The following is an 18,276-nucleotide window of genomic DNA, read 5'->3' as shown; positions in this document are numbered from 1 at the left end:
ATCACACCTCTACTCTGGTTGAAAGTAGGGTGCGAGAAGCATTTTACACTATGACTATCCAATGTTGTGAGTGTTTTTAGCCTTTCACCTTGTAATGGGGATAGTGTCTCTATCAAAAGACTTCCATTTCCTTGGGGTAGAATTTTTGGCTGCCCTCCACATAAAGTGACTATTTCCCTGTTAGCTTTGAAAACATTTAAACACTAATTTCTTCCATTTTCAAAATCCAGAATAAAAATTTTTCATAGTTCACTACTTCATAGTGACCAGGTAATACTTCTACTTTTCTATATCTATGTGTACTGTCATCATTTCTCACTCTCTCTCTCTTATTCTCTAGTGTTTTCTTATCATTCTTTCCATAACGCATATAAGGTTCCAACGTTACAATATTAGAACCCGGGTTGGAGCTGTCTGTACCGAGGTCCATGTTTGTATTTTCCAGGTCGTCAACAGAGGGGTGGGTTTTTTTTGGTATGAGCAAGCCAGATTATCCACCTCTTATCGGAGCATGTCAGTCCTCCTATCCCATGTGGCCCAACACGAGAAGAGGCTTCAGCGGGGACCAGTCCTCTATTACAGAGGGGCTGCCTCTCTTTAGGTGGGCGTACACTGGTCAGTGGGGGTAGTTAGCCCCTCCCACCATCGACTCCAATGCCTGGCGTCACCCATTACCCACAAATATGGGTGACTTAAAACCGGATCACTGGAGCCCGACTCTTAACAGACTTGGTCTGCACCCAATGGGGTCTGCCGGAGGGTGATGGCATCTAAATTAACACAGGTTGAGATGGAATGCCGTCCATCCCACACGGTGCCAAATCCAAAGCAGCATCCAAAGTATAATCGAACATACCAAAGTCGTCAACAATATCGAGCCCAAAAGGAAGAGTGGAGAAAAAAGAAATAACCAAAAGTAAAAGAGAAAGTGCTGTCTGAATTAGTTGGATCGACAGCTGGGCACCGAGGTCCAGTGGGAAGTAGTTCCCACTGTTCATTAGAGCCCAGCCGCTAATCCCTAAGCCCCCCATCCTCATCAAAGCTTCAGCATCTGAGGGGTTATAATAACTGAAATGCAAGCAATGATTGATAAGTCATGGAAATTCAGAGTGGTGATCAGACGAAATGCCTTACCGGAGGAATGATATTACTAAACTTACACACTTTCAAATATTTCGGAACCATTATTACCAGCAGTGGATCACTAGTTAAGGAATTCAGGGAGTGAATAGGGAGGGCAGAACAAACACTGTGCAAGCTAAAAACAGTTTGGAGGTCAAATCGAATACCAGGTCACAGCAAATACAAAATATACATTACACTTGTAAGATCGATATTAACTTACGGGCACTAGGGTTCAAACACCGGCAATGAAGTACCGGTAATTATCAATTTATGAAATTCGATGGTCATTAACATTACCAATACATCATTACTAATTTAAAGCTTGCTGTTATTTGCGAGAAGGATTTTTGAACTACTTGATTTTTAAAAAGGTTGTTAATTCTTTAAATGTTTATGCTTTTCTTGTCGAACGTCACTGCAATTTCTTTACCATTTGTCTCATCAAATTGCCATCAATAGCCTCAAAATGTCTCGAAGAAAGTCAAATGTTTGGAAGCACTTTTCAAAGAAAAGCAAGGAAGTTTTGAAGTGTGTTGGAAGGTCAACAACTGGGTTGAGGGCAGATTTAAGTAAAATACATGCTATTAATTCCGAAAGTGAAGTTACTGTTTCTTTTAAAAAGAACTAACTTTAATGCCAGTTCACCTAAGAAATCCACCAAGGAAGCTATTGTAAAAGTAACATGCAAGGATGGTTTCAGCTTTCAACAAATTGCCTTAAGTGAATTTATTTAAGGTAACTCCGCTACAATTGTTTATAACAAATTTCCAACTACTGGAAATGAAGTAAAGAAGTTAGATTTGAAATATTTTGAAGCCAACAAAGCTGGGCTTGTTGAATAATTTTCTCCCCAAATTAAAGCAGGATATCGTTACTCAATTTCACTAGACGAGTATACAACTCAAAATCGTTGATTCATGAATATCAATGTCCATGATGAGGAAAAACATTGGTTCCTCGGTTTATTACACATTCAAGGTTCATTGCCTAGCAAGAGAATCACACTAGTTGTCAAGAAACGATAATGTGAATTTGTATTACATTTGGATCATGATATTGTGGGTTTTACTGCTGATGGAGCTTCACTTATTGTTAAATTTGGTAAAGATAATCAGTTCATTCATCATGTATGTCTTGCTCATCGAGCCCATCTCAGTGTGTTTGATATTTTGTAGAAGAAGAAACAACCTGAAAGGGATGTCGAGGAAGAACATAAACTTGAAAAAGAAAAAGAGGAATTCCTTGAAGATTGGATGATTACGACACTCCTCTACACAGACTTTGACTCAGATGAAACATTTAATGTTTTTAAATTGATTTGTGCAAAATAAAAACTGTTTAAATTATTTTATTTTTCCACTTTATTCTCCAAATCAAAAGTAAAATCATAAAGAAAAAAAAGCATGCATTCGTTCTTATTATGTAATTCATATATATGATAGGTAACAATAAAGTAGTAAAACCAATAACCAATATATCACTTTCAGTAATTTACCAGTATTGATAATTTTGGTAATATACAAACCATAATGGACACTAGTCGTGCTACAGCACTGTAACAACTAATGCAAAACTTCTTGCCTGTGATAATAAAGCATTGAGAAGGATTTTGAGAATCAAATGACAGCAGCATATAACAAATGTGGCAATTCATGAGGTGGCAGGTTTGCCCAATGTGAATGATTTAGTTAGATAATCAAGATGGAGATGGATAGCACATATTTTAAGAAGGGAATATGAGTTAAGCAGGTCATACATGCAAAGGACTGGCATGCTGATTTTACCGAGACTGACGTGAACTGGCCAATCCTTGTGTATGGGGGTTGAAAATGACAAGCACGGCGAGACTAGATTTGGTCAGTAGCATGTGTGGACATTTCTCACCTGACAGGAGCGCCAGTCCCATCCAGCGGGACAAACCGTGCTGCCAGTACTTTACATGTATGGCCAGCCTTAGTCCAGGATGTACCCGAATAGAAGCCACGCACGGGGCAGGAGAGTACATGGTAGACCAGGAGCATGGTCCAGTATATCCACAGGGGGTTTGTGGCAATGAGAACCATTAAGAATGTAGATCTATCACACAGTGCTCAAATTCCCTGTGATATTAAGCAAAACAGTATTAGGATCACCTGAAGATAAGCGACCCCAAATAGTTCTCCTGAAGATAAAGGACCCCAACTTCACTCACCTGAAGAAGAGAGACCCTGATTTTCTTCACCTGAATATAAGCGACCCCAGCTTATTGACGTCTCCAGGTGATTTATTTTGTCTTATAATAGCCTACTATAGAAAAAAAAATGAAAAAAAATATATATTTATTAAAACTACTTTATGAAATATTTGTTAAAAAGAACAATTGTATACAAACAATCCATATTCTACTAAAAGCAATTTCAATAAAAAAAAAAAGCGAACGTATCATTAAAACACCTTTCAAACCACATAAATTGCTGTAAATATATATTTAAAATTCTCTCTTGCATCCATACATTTTCTTAATTCTTGATTTATGCGTGTTCCAATAACTTTCGATGGCCTGTGTGTGTACTCCTGTTTCTGTATGGATAAAATTATGGTAATGATTTACGGTCTGTTACATGAAGTATTTTGCCTCAAAATACTTCATGCAGATTTCTCTGATAAGAAAACTGTAAATATCAATCATAATTTTTTTTTCTGAAATGTTTAGAATATTATTCTGAATCCAATTTGCAGTGGTAGTTGAGATTTAGCAAAAAAATGAGTCCTTACAAATAGAAATTTTGCTTTTTAATTTAGTATACCCTATAAATTGTAATTTCTACACATAATTATCTTTTATAGAAGCCAGTTTAGTCACTTAGCCATTAAAGAAAAATAAGATTTTTTTTTAAATAACGTCAATTTAAAAAAAAAAAAGTATATTTGCTACCATATAGATAAGTTGGTTAGCACTTTTATTGGTTAGTCTCATTTATGTCATTACACTAATAATAATTAACTTATAAACTGGTTAGTTAGCTTGTTAGTCCCATTCTTAGATTTAAATTCCTCACCTGAAGAAACAAGACCCCATTCTTTTCCACCTGAAGATAAACGACCCCAGCGAGTGTTGGGGTCCCCAATCTTCAGGTGATCCCAGTAGGGATCCCATTAATACATGTTGGCAGATATGACTTTGAGTAAAGCACCTAAAACAAAAAATTTATAAATATTTTGGGATGTAACAAAACGGAAAAGTCACCCAGTATTAATTGCGCAGAAATGCTTATCTAAAATTTTTCCATCCTAATTATGAAATAAATTCCTAGATGTGTGCAGAAAGAAAATGAATGAGTTATATACCATTTTGATGCATATTCAAACAGATTGGAGATTCTACCGCTAGAGAGTTATGACTGGCCAGACAATACTACATTGGATCCTTCTCTATAGTTATGGTTTATTTTCCCTTTGCCTACACACACACACACACACACACACACACACCGAATAGTGTGGCCTATTCTTTACATATTCTCCTCTGTCCTCATTACCAAATAATTATTCTTCACCCAAGGGGTTACCGCACTGTAAGTGTTCAGTGGCCACTTTCCTCTTCCTAAGGGTAGAAGACTCTTTAGCTTTGGTAAGCAGCTCTTATAGGAGGACACTTCAAAATAAAACCATTATTCTCTAGTCTTGGGTAGTGCCATAGCCTCTGTACCATGGTCTTCCACTGTCTTGGGTTTGAGTTCTCATGCTTGAGGGTACACTCAAGCACTCTGTTTTATCTTATTTCTCTTGATCTTGTTTTGTTAAAGGTTTCATAGTTTATATAGGAGATATTTATTTTAATATTGTTACTCTTCTTAAAATATTTCATTTTTCTATGTTTCCTTTCCTGACTGGGCTATTTTCCCTGTTGGAGCCCCTGGGCTTATAGCATCCTGTTTTTCCAAGTAGGGTTGTAGCTTAGCAAGTAATAATAATAATAATAAAAATAATAACAATTGTAACTTGAAAGTTAATTTATTAGATATTGTGAAGGATTTATTACACGTTTTTGGCTGAATACAGAATGGGAAGCATATTATTCTGAATGCTGGATATAGTAGTTTATGACTATACTGAAAGAGCCATTTATATATTTAAAGGTTAAAGGTGTCTGGTTTCAGTTCCAGTTCCATCAGAATAGATGCTCACCAGAACGTCAGCCGGGCAAGCCCAACCCCCCACTGTGGTGCCCTACCACAGCAGTAGCCTCCCCAGTAAACAGCTTAAACTCACGGCCCTGGGCGGGGATCGATCTCTTGCCACGCGAATGCCAGGCAAACACGTTACCACTGTACTAGCCAGTATTAAATTTTTAATCTTTGCTTGATGTGGTTGTCAATATTCCTTTCGTTATAGTGTGATACTTAGTTAACTAGAAAACAGTATTAGATAATTTGTAAAGTGTTTTGTTCATTGAAATCAAACGTCTATTTACCTAAAAGAATAAAATATTAATCTTTGAAAAGATTGAAACAAAAGCAGAAAACGTGGTTCCTTTAATTTCTTATGGCACTTCCACAGCTCACTTAGGCACGGTATGGTCTCAATTACGTCATGGTCTGTAGGCTACCAACATAAGTCATATTTTGGAGTAGGTTCAGAAGACCTCTTTAATCTATAGACCTTGGTATCTACAATATTGGGACAGGAATTAACGGAACGTACAAATTTGTACCCATTTGACATCGCAGAAAAACAGCACACTAGTTAAATATGAGTTTTTTTTCTTGTTTCTAAGCACATTTTAGCTGCTGTTTTGGTGATTCACTCCAAATCATTACAGATGTAGATGCCCACAGTGGAATATAGGGAGTGATGGGCAATTAATAACATTATTACAATAGTTCCCCGTACATATGGCAATAGAAATTTATTAAAACATCATTACTACCAATACTATAGTGCAATATTCAATGGTGATGTGGAGATCATACTTCACCTTGAAAGCATCATCCATGAATTGCATGGTATTTTCATTGCCTATCTTCATGAATGTGTAACAGTAACTGACATAGAGGCAACAAAGTGAGGCTGACCCCACAGGAGAGAGAGGCTCCTTTGGCGACTTGACAAACCAACTAAAGAAAACATGTGGTGCAGGTTTAATTTTATTATGTTGATACTTTAAGAATATATAACTATTTAATGGTAGACATTAAAACAAGTTTGTCAAACGTCCTACCATGCCAAAATTTCCCTAAAAATTAAAAAATTTCCAAATGTATAACTGTTCACAAAAACCTAACTTTCTCCGACTGGCACTTTTGACTCCTACATATACTTTTATGTGAATTAATATGAAGTTTCCGGTAATTCAAAGAAATTTCTATTAGATATTCTTATGATAATCATTTTGCAAATTTTAATAATTTTTTAATTTGTTATAATTGGGAACAATAATAATTTCTCCCAAATTCATTCCTACATTTCTGAAAACTTGGCTTCAATTAGCGCAACCACATACCCAAAATTTCTTTATGGGATGATTGGCTCAGTTGGTCGAATTTCTAATCACATGGGATTATGTCAATGGATTTAAATGTGGACAATCCATAGATTTACTACCATATTTGATTCCTTATCTGGGTAGTGTGTATAAAATTGGGTAACCTATTTTCTTATATCTCGCCTAATTGATTTTTTTTCCATGAAACAAGAAAATGTTGATCATCCACTAAAACTTGGAGAAAATATAGTTATTTACCCAAATAACAAATCTATAATATCTGACACTGACTTTCTTAGCTGGCTTAAATTTCCTGCTAAGCTGATATTTACAATTCTTTTAGAGTACAGCTGTGCCTCTCCATGAATTCATACAGCCGCACATACAATACCAAGACTACTACAGAAAAACCACCTTTCTCCTAATAAGAGTCAACCAAACGGTATGTTCATCTAAATGCCTCACACCATAAGATCTGGTGCAGATATGAACTGTAATCTGTACCATGATATTATGTAGGAAAACTACATCGGAGGACTGAGGGAGCCACCTCTTTTCAAGAACACAAAGCGGAAGAAGATGAATCTTGAAGCTTCACCAGCCTCTATTCCAGACCAGGCTTCTACAGTCACCACTGTTCCAAACCAGGTTCCTGAAGCCACTCTACCACTAAGAAAAAAAAAAGGACTAGCCTTCCAGGTGTTCCAGGATATAACCACCACCACCACCCCGCCCAACAAGGTCTTGCCTTATCAGGACTCCCCAGCTACCAGTTCAGCTCTGCAGTTTCGACCCATAACACCAGTCATGGTCAGCCTTCTCAGAAACACCTCTGCTTTTGCAAATTGACCACTGTCCTCAATATCACAGCCACTTACAGCCTCTAGCCTCCCCACAACTGCCATGGAAGTAGAAGACACCACTGAAGACGTCCAATGACCCAGAATGGAACCACCAGTCAGACTACAATTGCACAAGCTGCCTTACTGAAAATCTTCACCAAGCTTCTGCCCTGACAATAGCCTCCACTCCTTCACCTGAACTAAAGGAAAGGTGCACCAACAAGGAATCAAGACAGCCCCTTCTCAAATTCAAGTTTTTCCCCACCAGGCACATCTCTTCCTACGCTGCAGTTGCTGGAATTGCAGCCTCTAGGTCAGACGTCAAAGTCACCGTCAGCCTCAACCTCAAGGGAGAAATAGTCATCAAACCAAAGGATCAAACTAGTGTTAGCCTACTATAGCTGGAATCCTCCCTGACACTCTGTGATTGTGCAAGGAAACAATGAAAAGCCATCATATGCAAATATCTGTCTGAATGCCTTTGGATTCCCTCATAACCTGAAGAATATCACCAGTGTCGAGCACAGCAACATAAAGAGATGAAGCACCTACTAGGAAAGTTTTTGCTACTTTCATCAGCTCCTTCTCACTTACCTTAGACCTTGGAAGATGGGGAACTTTCCCCATACACGACTTCAAACTAAACCTCTTAGATGCTACCATTGCCAGCATTTTGGACACCACCAATCTAACAACAGAGGCCCCATTATCTGTGGCATATGCAGTTATAAGCACCCAACCCAAATCTGTATTGATGCCCACAAGAAAGGCAATGAAACCCTTCCTGAAAATACCAACTGCACCCTCCCTCATCATGCCTGGAACATGAAGTGTCCAGGGTGCTTGAAAAGGATTGCGGCTATGATAAACATCCCACCAGCAAATCTAACTCGGCAATTACTACAATTCCAATAGCCACCTAAGCCAAAGAGGATACCTTGTCCGATACCACACCATAAACCCTCCATGGGTCCTGATCTTGTCAACCCTACCCTACCTGTACCGTTGAGATCATGGTAAGGGATACATGGAAATGTTTTGGGCATGGTTTTCACACTCCCCAAGATAGATTAGTTCAGCAAATGTTTAACTGGGCTCCACAAGACATTAGAAGAGTTGGAAGATATAGGCCTAAATGACTGAGGCCTATGAAGCATGAAGTAGGAGATGATGAATGGAGAAGTAATGATTTAAGAGCTCAAGATAGAGGCAACTGGTGAAACCTGACTGAGCATAGGTGGAGATGATGGTGATGATATCTCCAGAACATTGCAAGAACGACACGGTTTCCAATTGTCAGACCTAATGGTCATAGTGATTTGTTCTAAAGCTTCTCTTTGTTCTAATTGCTTGATTAATACTTTTATGAACATAAAAAAATGTCTATTCATCGGTAGGTTTTGCTTAAGTGCCACGAAGTCATCTAAGCATCAGTCTTTACATTCCTCATCTCCTGTGAAAGTTGACTGACCAGTTCCCAGATTAAGGAGGCTTTATTGGGCTTCTTCAATTTGATGCCATACTTACAACCACTGATGAGGAAGTCAATTCATACTTCAGGAGTTCTAGTATGCTGTAGGCTACCCTCTTCCTCTAACATAGTCAATTTACCTAACTGTTTCTGCGGCATCCTTTTTCACCATTGATTTCTATGCTGTTAACCGAGTAGAAATAAAAAAAAAAAGTCTTGCAGTTTTAACAAAATCTTTATAACTTTTCTCAACACTTTTCGGGCATTAGAGTAATCTGTTAACAGCTTCTTGTGTTACTTCAGTGCCAGTAGTGATTTCTGAAATCTAATTCCAGCACTAAATGGATTTCTGATTGATTAAATGTAGTCCAAAGGCATCTTTGCACAATCATGACCAGTCTTCAGAAAAGTTGGGCTGAACTCAGCGTAGTCTCAGTTCACTATCGTCTATGTCTCCCAAGTTACACCATTCCAGCATTTGTACCACATGACAAACACCACCTGATTGTCGACATTAGACTCCACTAGCTCTTTTCTCCAGGAGTCCACTTTTCTCCTGGGCTGAAATTTTCAGCTTTTCAGTCAACTGTTGAATAACAGACAAGCACCTTCAGCAAGTTTCTGCTATGACAAGCACCACCTCCACTGCCAAGCCCTTTGCAATGACTGTGAGAAATGCACAGCATACACAAACACCGAGTAGCCACTGTTGTTAATGCCTTCTTCTTAGCTGATGAGCTGGGATAAGCTAATCAATACAAAAATGGCTTTGTTGAACACAAATTATGGTGCAGATGTGACTTGAGCAATCTGTACCCTGACTTCATGTACCGCCTTACGACTAGAAGAAACAGGGAGCCCCCATTGTACAAAGAAGCCCTACCACTGAAGCCAACTCCTACTGTCATTGCTGACTTCCATACTCCTGGTGAACTTGATAGGATGTTAGAAGCCCTGGACAACTCAACCACCTTGAAAACACTTCTCTACACCTCTCCTCGTGCTTATAACGTCACTTCAAGAGGGCCTCCCACCGTTCTTGTCTCCTCTCCCACTCCAGTGCAGCCTCCCACTGTGAAGAGGAGAAAAGGCAGAACAAGCATATCACCTTAAAATATCTCATCCCAGGACTCCTCTCCAGCACCCTCATCCCATTCCAGCCCCCCAATTTCAGCCATGGATCCATCCACTGACACCCAGGCACCTGATCTGGCAGTCACATCTGTCAGAATGCAACTGCTCCAGGTGCCAGACTCAACTCCTTGCAGATGCCACTTCCACTCTCACCCCTGCAGTAGAACCTGACCCAGAGCCATGTCCTGCTTACTTGATCCGAAGCAGCCGCCAAATTCAAGCTACCATCTGCGAAATGTTGATCCTCCTATGCAGCGGTGACTGTCATTGCAACAACGAACCAAAACATCAAGATCAAAGCCAGAACCAATCTTAAGGTGACTTGATCATCACCCCAGAAGACCAGGAAAATTCCAGATGTCTTCAGAAGGAAGTCTCATTGACCTATTTGGATACAGTTAAGAAATTAAGAATGGCAGTTGTTTCTGACTTCCCCACCAATATGCCGCTGTCTTTAATCACTGACTGCAGCAACATCCATCATGTAGTACGTTGTCGGGGCAGCCACAAACAACCCACCAGGAGAGTCATAGTAACCTTGGAAAATTCCAACATCATTAGACCTTGGACTAATGGGGGATTTTCCCCATAGTGGACTTAGAAGTTGAGCCTCTACACTGCTTTAACTGCCAAACATTTGGCCACCACAAGACTGACTGAAGAAGCCGAACGGTCTGTGGAGTCTGCAGCTGCCAGCATCCTACTTAAGAATGCATTAATGCATACAAGAATGGGCTAGAGACCCATCCAAAGTTCCCCACCACGCCTGGAACTCGAAGTGTCCAGAGCGAGTTAGGAGATTGGAAGCACTGAACACCGTCCCACCTACCACAGCCCCAAAGGGCTCCATGTTCCAGACCCCAACGACATCCACCAACCACCTACTCCAGTTACCGCTCCCACTCCTGTTAAGGCTCCTATCCAGTCACCAATCCTGATCCTATTCAAGCTCCCCCCCACCCCCTTCAACCTACACCCTTATCTCCCAAGTTGAATCCTTGCCCCTTGAAAAGCTGATCCCATTAATTTTCCAGATTGTAGCTCAAGTTTGGTCCCTTGTATAGACTCCTTCCTACATCATTCAACCCTCCTTTCCTCCCAAGTATCCCCCCCCCCCCTGAGCAAGGATATGCGACTATGCTTAAAACTGCTCCTTTTCTCTACTACTAAAGATCCTTCCCTCCTCTCCCAGTCTCTCCTACTCACAGAGACTTGCTGCTATTGCTACTTTCTCTACCACTAAAACTCTTAATTTCGGATCCAGTTTGGGCCTGGTTTTTGGTCCTCCTAGCAGTCATGCTCTTGGGGCTGAGTGACTGCACCTCCCTCCCCGAAGTTATGCTCTCTGGGCTGAACGACTGCACATCCTTTATAAAGGCTTGGTGGTGGTTGTGTCTGCGTCTTGAGTGAGCTGATTCTATTGCACATGAGTTTGCTAATAATAATAAAAAAGAAAAGATTTCTCAGGGCAGAGAAAAACTCTTAAAATGCAGATTCTCTTGGGCTGATATCTTGCGAGGCTCAGACTGCACCGGTTGAGTCTACACCCCTTGGGGGCTAAGACCTTGAAGCAGAACGCCTTTGACTGGAGACAAGGTCCAGTCAACCTAGGTGTGTGTGTGATCGTTCTCATGCTTAAGGAGATTCCATTAGGCTTCTGATTCTTTCTGTCTAGTCATCTAAATGATTCATGCAACAACCTTGGGAGGTTTAATATAGGATTGTATAGCAATCTTAATCTCGAAAAGTTATGTGCAGTTTGTGTCAAGATACAGTCAAAAAGTGAAACTCTCTGCCAAACTTCACGAACCATTCATTAGTTTTGATGTTGCTGGTGTTTAGATACAAGTTCTTCAAAAACTTCATCTCCTGTTGTGGGCTACATGATCTGTAACAGTCCGCTGAAAGACTAGCAACCTCACTTGTGCTAAATGTTGTATCTAGGCCAAACTCATAACTCTTCTATTCATGGAGTAGATTCAGTACACAATTCTGTGGACCATACTTTTCAGATGAGCACAAAGTCTCTGTGATGTTACTGCGCAGGAGACCTGGGATAAACCATCTGTGAATTTCGTTTGTCATCAAGATAAGTGGAACAGATTGTGTCCCTTAAATACTTGAGTAGAAGGACCTTGGTATGCCTGTTATCTATATGCTGATCTCTCTCCTAGTTAGTATTGATGAAATAATGAATGGGAGTATCACTGTAACAGTTACATTTTAGATCGACACTACCATACACATGTTGGCTGCTAAAATCAATTTTGGCTGCCAAATTTATAGATCGACATTTTCAGATAATATATTGCTCCAAGCAATTCTCGTGACAATTGATATGCAACAAACACATACCAGCTGTAGGCCTATCCAGAAAAACACATCTTGCCATAACTTTATCCTTCAAAAAGTTGTAAGCTTTAATGAATAATGCTGCTCTGTTAGACAAAGATTTTATACACCACCCAATTTCCACCACTACTACTCTCTCTTGCTCTGTCGCAGACGACATATTTCCCTTCTATGTCATTGATGCTGCAACTCTTACTTTTCTTGTTTTCTCTGGGCCTCTTATTATCTATAACTGCTTTCTTCCTTTTCAACCTATTTGAGAAACTGGCTCACTATTAGTTTTCATTGATCGCTTGGACCTCAGAATAACAGGCTTTTGATTGTATTTGAATAACCTGCTGTGCATGTTTATTCATGAGATGATGGAAGAATCATCCAATTCTTTTGCTGCCAGAAGGATTTTGACACGACCATCATCAGTTTCGGATTTTTTCTTTTTTCAAAATGAGTGAAATTTATATCGCCAACTGCAGTTGTAGAGTTCATGTTATACATACAATTCATATAAAACTGGTAACTAAATGATAAAAATGAATGTTATGGTAAAACTTACCTGTTAACGATTTTCCTGATGTAGTGTTGCATATAACACTGGCTACCCAACGCTATTAAAAACCACTTCAAGTACTGACCTCGACAGTACAACAGTATGATTTTCAATGTTAAAACATTGAAAATCATACTGTTGTACTGTCGAGGTCAGAGCAAGCAGGATCAACAGTAAAATAACATGCCATCAGAAAATACTGTACTGTTTTCCAAAACAAAAAAGAAAATATACATATATTGCAGTTTTGTACAATAAAATAATTGTAATGTGCAACATGCTGAATTTGTTTTTTGGCAATTGTCTTAAAAACCAGTGACTTTTGTATATGAAAATCTAATACTGACCCCTTTTACAAGAAGTGTCCATTCGGCACATTTTGAGTGGTCAGGCAACTTACAATGTCTAACAGTCGCGGTGGATGTCAGTACATCGTGCAAAAAAAATGACATGGGCATTTCAGCTATTTTACCATCAGTGGGAAATGCGTTACTAAAAACCATTCTTCCTAGACCTTCAATTAGTGGATTCCCGAAGAGTTTAGCTCTCGACATACAATTACATACAACTCCACCTATATCACTTAAGAGAGTATGTCTGGTCTGTTCTAGGGCCAGTGTATCAACTTGCAAATAGTCGGCAGAGGAAACCATCCAACGCAAACCTGCATTGACGCTCACAATGAAGGAAGAGAAACCCAGGCAAAGTGCCCCAATTGTTCCCAACCACATCATGCATGGAACAAAAGGTGTCCAGAACGCCTAAAAAGACTGAAGCCTCAGTAAGCCTCCAACCCTACTGCAGAGACCACAACAACGACACAACCAAAGCCGCAGAGGAAACCTGCTGCTCCTGTGTCCATCCCTGAGCCTAATCCCAATCCTATTCAGAACCCTCCCTCCCCTCATTCAATCCCCTCCATCATTGCCCAAGTTGAATACTTGCCACCGGAAAAGCTGGCCCCTTAATAGCACAGCTCAAAATTAAAGTCTTTTCCCTTTTTAAGACTCCTGATAGTAACGTTCAATCCCTCCTCTCCACCTTAGTTACACTGCCTCTTGAGCAGGGATAAGCACCTATGCTTTAAACTGCTCCTTTACTCTATTACTTAGATCCTGCTCTCCTCTCCCAGTCTTTCATCTCACTGGAACTTACTACTGTCAATACTTTTACCGACTACTAAAATTTTTCACTTCGGTTCCAATTGGACTGAGTTTTCTTGGTCCACAGACGGTCGTGCTCTTGGTGCTGAGCGACCGCACTTGCAACCATACTCAAGGTGCTGAGTGGTTGCAAGGCTAGGTGGATGAAAACTTCTGCGGCTATGCTGTTGGGGCTGAGCGGTCGCAACCGCAGCTATGCTCAAGGAGCTGAGCAGCTCCGCAATCAATCATGTGAGAGTGGTGTGGCCCTGCAATATATTTTGTTGTAGTCAACACTCTTGCCTGTTAAGAATAGTATGCTCTTAAAAGAGCTCCAGAAAACTAGAGCAGGTTTCTCGTGAGCCGGGAGCCTGCTCGACGGGCTGCCAACGCAAGAGCCCGTGTTCAGTCTATGTAGACTGGACAATCTGTAAGCAACAAAGCAACTTGCAAATCAGTCTCATTTCGGCTCTCGACCAGGAAAGACATCTCTTTTGCCAGCACAGGGGACACCAGTCTCCCCTGCCAACTCTGGATTTCCTAACTCAGCCAGGATTCCTCAGCCATTATGTTTGTGTCATTTAAACGGCTAAAGGACTTTGCTTGGGACCTATATCCTGAATGGCTCTGCCACTGCAGAAGACTATATTCAGATGATATCTCAAGTCCCAACTGCAAGGACTGCAAATGGTACTCTACTTACAGAGAGGATCTAATCAATCATGATGGTTTTGTGCCACATGACCCAGGGATGTAACACCACAACCTTAAATGCAAGTGCTCTGACTGCTTCGTCCTCACCATCACATATATCCCCTTCTTCAAGGAGCAGGAGACTAGACCAAAATACTCGGATATGACTGCGCCAATTTACAAAGATCCGAATACCAGTATTTTCTCAACACCCCACCAGCTCTCAAAAACTGCCTACCTCTGCACGCCACCTACAGAACGACCCCACTACTGAGAGCGTTGCTGTGCAAAGTGTCTGCAAGAGTACTGGCTTCCGTTCAACCCCCAGAAGCTGCACCCAAAGAAACCAACCACAGCCCCCAGAAGCTGCACCCAAGGAACAACCAACCACCACACATATGCCAGCCACCTCTGCACCTTCCCCAGGCCCACCTGCTGCCAAAGAGAAGAAAGCAAAGCACCCACCTACCTAACAACCTACTTGCCTCCACTGAGTCACCAACCGACTGCAGGAACATTGACCAAGTCTAACGGAAGTTGGACAGTCATCGCCAACTTCGTAGGACCCATACCACCGTCCTTCGACCTTGGACAGTGGGGGACTTTCCTCTTAAGAGACCTCGTAAAAAGATCCACTCCGCTGCTTCAATTGCCAGCGTTTTGGTCACCAAAAGTCCGGCTGTAGGAGCCGACCGGTCTGTGAGGTCTCCAGCGGCAAGCACTCATCGCAAGATTGCATTGATGTGCACAACACAGGAAGGGACACCCTGCCTAGGTGTGCCAACTGTGCCAGGCCTCACTACACTCCAGAGCATCTCAAGAGGCTGGAGGCAGTGGAGACCCCCACTCCTACCACTGCAAAGAAGGCACCGGCACAGCAACAAAATTCGCAAAGAATGGCACTTACAAGACCACCTCCGAAACCATCCACTGCTCCTGTGCCAAACACTGCCATCAGTCCAGCCACTGTCCCTGCACCAAACCCCACTGCTCCAGCACCAACGCCTTGCCCAAATCCTTCTCCTACCCTATTCCCTTCATATCTCTCCCAACATTTCTACACCATGTCCTTGCAAGACATGATTCCCATTACAATTCACCTTGTCACCCAGGTTTGATCCCTCCTCAACTTCCCTGTCATCAGTCAAACTTTACGCCAAATCCTCCCCCTCCTCCAAAAAAGTTCAAAGACAAACCCAACCCTCAAGGAGAGATAAGAACTTATACTTGAAACTGCTTTTTTTCTCTTCTACTAAAACATCCTTCGCTCCTCTCCCAGTCTCTCCTACTTACTATAACTCTTCTTTCCGGCTCCTGAAAGGGACCGATTTAAGAGAGCTCAGGGGTGAGCCACTTACCCAACTTGGCCTTCGGGCTAAGAAAAATATTAATGCTCTAAGTGCAGAGCAATAGTTAAAGCTTTAAGGGCAGAGCAATAGACAAAGCTCTATGGGTAGAACTAGGGGTACTATGAGTGCCTCATAAAAGTTTCTTTGACACAATCGCTCTATGGGCAGAGCTAGGAAAATAACCTGGGGCTAGGGCACATTGTCCAAAAAGCCCCTGTCTGGAAAAACTTCCGGGCAATCTACCTGAACTAAACTGAACTTGCAAAGCATAGACTCAGTGTGAATATGAGAAACTGAGTTAAAGGCTCGATAGGACTCGACACAGCACTTCTAATGCTGTACAGTAGGTAGTAAGTTGGCCAGGGCAACAGCCACCCGTTGAGATACTACCACTGGACTTATAGTCTTTTGACTGGCCAGACAGTACTACATTGGATCCTTATCTCTGGTTATGGTTCATTTTCCCTTTGCCTACACAAACGCACAGCGAATAGTATGGCCTATTCTTTACTTACTCGCCTCTGTCCTCATATACCTGACAACACTGAGGTTACCAAACAAATCTTCTTCACCCAAGGGGTTATTGCACTGTAATTGCATAGTGGCCACTTTCCTTTTGTTGAGGGTAGAAGACACTCTTTAGCTATGCTAAGTAGCTCTTCTAGCACACTCCAAAATCAAATCATTGTTCTATAGTCTTGGGTAGTGTCATAGCCTCTTGCTTGTGGGTACACTCGGGCACACTGTTGTCTTGTTTTATTAAAGTTTTTATAGATTATATATGAGATATCTATTTCAATGTCGTTAGTCTTCCTATGAATTTTAATTTTCCTTGTTTCCTTTCCTCACTGGGCTATTTTCTTTGTTGGAGCCCCTGGTCCTCATAGCATCCTGCTTTTCGCACAAGGGTTGTAGCCTAGCAAGTAACAACAACAACAACAACAACAACAACAATAACAATAATAATAATAATAATAATAATAATAATAATAGGACTCATGAATTTATGGATATTTGCATATTTTAAATGAGACTCAGTTATGAGGCGGAAAATTACTAAAAAAGTTCAGTAATGATTAGGTAAAAGAGAGAAAATATAACATTTGAGTAATTGGTATATGTATTTTGCCATATTCTTATTATCAACTAATGTTGATGGTGTATATTTGTAAAGAGAATAAAGATTATAAAAGATGAACAGCTAGAAAGAATGTTGCTGTTATAGCAATTTATTCAATGTTTTGGACATTTGGTTATGATGTTTGTTTTTCTCCCCTGGGGGAGTGGACCGATCCCGGAGGTACTGCAATACCGGGCCGATCCGCGGCAAAGGTGGAGCAAGCCCCTAGCACTTCGCCAAGACCCAAAAATCAGTTTAATATCGTAGATCCCACATGGGGATCGTATCAGATATTAAGCTGATAAGAACAGATACTACACTTTGATCTTAGCCAAAAGGCCGAGAAGCGATACTGCATGGCTCAAGTTCTCCAGACTAGGAGACAGCAACTGCTGAAACCTAGAGATTAAAAGTGAGGATAAAAAGGGCATAACTGTTGAAAGATATTGTTCAATATCATCAAATTCAAACTAATATATTGATGGAAATATTATTTTATGGTATATTGCATATTGAAGTTTAAAATATAGGTTCCAAAATAGTCTTTTGTACCAAAACCTGTTCACATTTTCATAAGTAAGTGGTTACTAGAATCTCCTTTAGTCTTGTAAATCGTATATCATACAGTTCTAAGTAGCTCTGATATTTACGGCAAAGAGTTCTTCGAACTAAACTAGCTTCAATTCCAATGGATAACAAGAAAAGGCAGACAGAATATTCTAAAGATCGATGTGTATATAAAGTTGGGTAAACCCGTATCATTAACGGGCCAACCAAGGGAAAGGCCCGTGCCAACAACAAGTGTTGGCTTTAATACCCCAAGAAGAAGATCATTAGAGGGAAAACAGCTCTCGTGCCGACAACATCTCTATTTCTCAGAGACTCCTTTTCTCTCATACATCTCCACAGCTCCTGACGTGGTACTCGATCGTATGCCTTCTCCATCTCAATAAAGACCATATGTAATCCTTTCTGTTTCTCCCTGTGTTTTTCTATCGTCTGCCTCAAAACAAATATTGCTTCTACAGCCCCTCTTC

At 40.8% G+C, this 18,276-nt stretch overlaps 1 protein-coding gene and 1 non-coding gene across 7 annotated transcripts in view; both read right to left on the bottom strand.

The window, feature by feature from the left end:
- Positions 1–18,276, bottom strand: part of LOC137632488 (F-box/WD repeat-containing protein 2-like) — a 477,230-nt gene that overhangs the window by 193,510 nt on the left and 265,444 nt on the right. The gene's annotated exons all lie outside the window — the stretch shown is intronic.
- On the bottom strand, positions 17,398–17,590 carry LOC137632715 (U2 spliceosomal RNA). The gene has a single exon (XR_011042103.1). It is a non-coding gene; the product is annotated as a U2 spliceosomal RNA (small nuclear RNA).

The sequence above is a fragment of the Palaemon carinicauda genome, chromosome 41 (assembly GCF_036898095.1).
Source record: "Palaemon carinicauda isolate YSFRI2023 chromosome 41, ASM3689809v2, whole genome shotgun sequence".
In the NCBI taxonomy this organism is placed as follows: Eukaryota; Metazoa; Arthropoda; class Malacostraca; order Decapoda; family Palaemonidae; genus Palaemon; species Palaemon carinicauda.
This window is presented reverse-complemented; position numbering and strand designations above follow the sequence as displayed.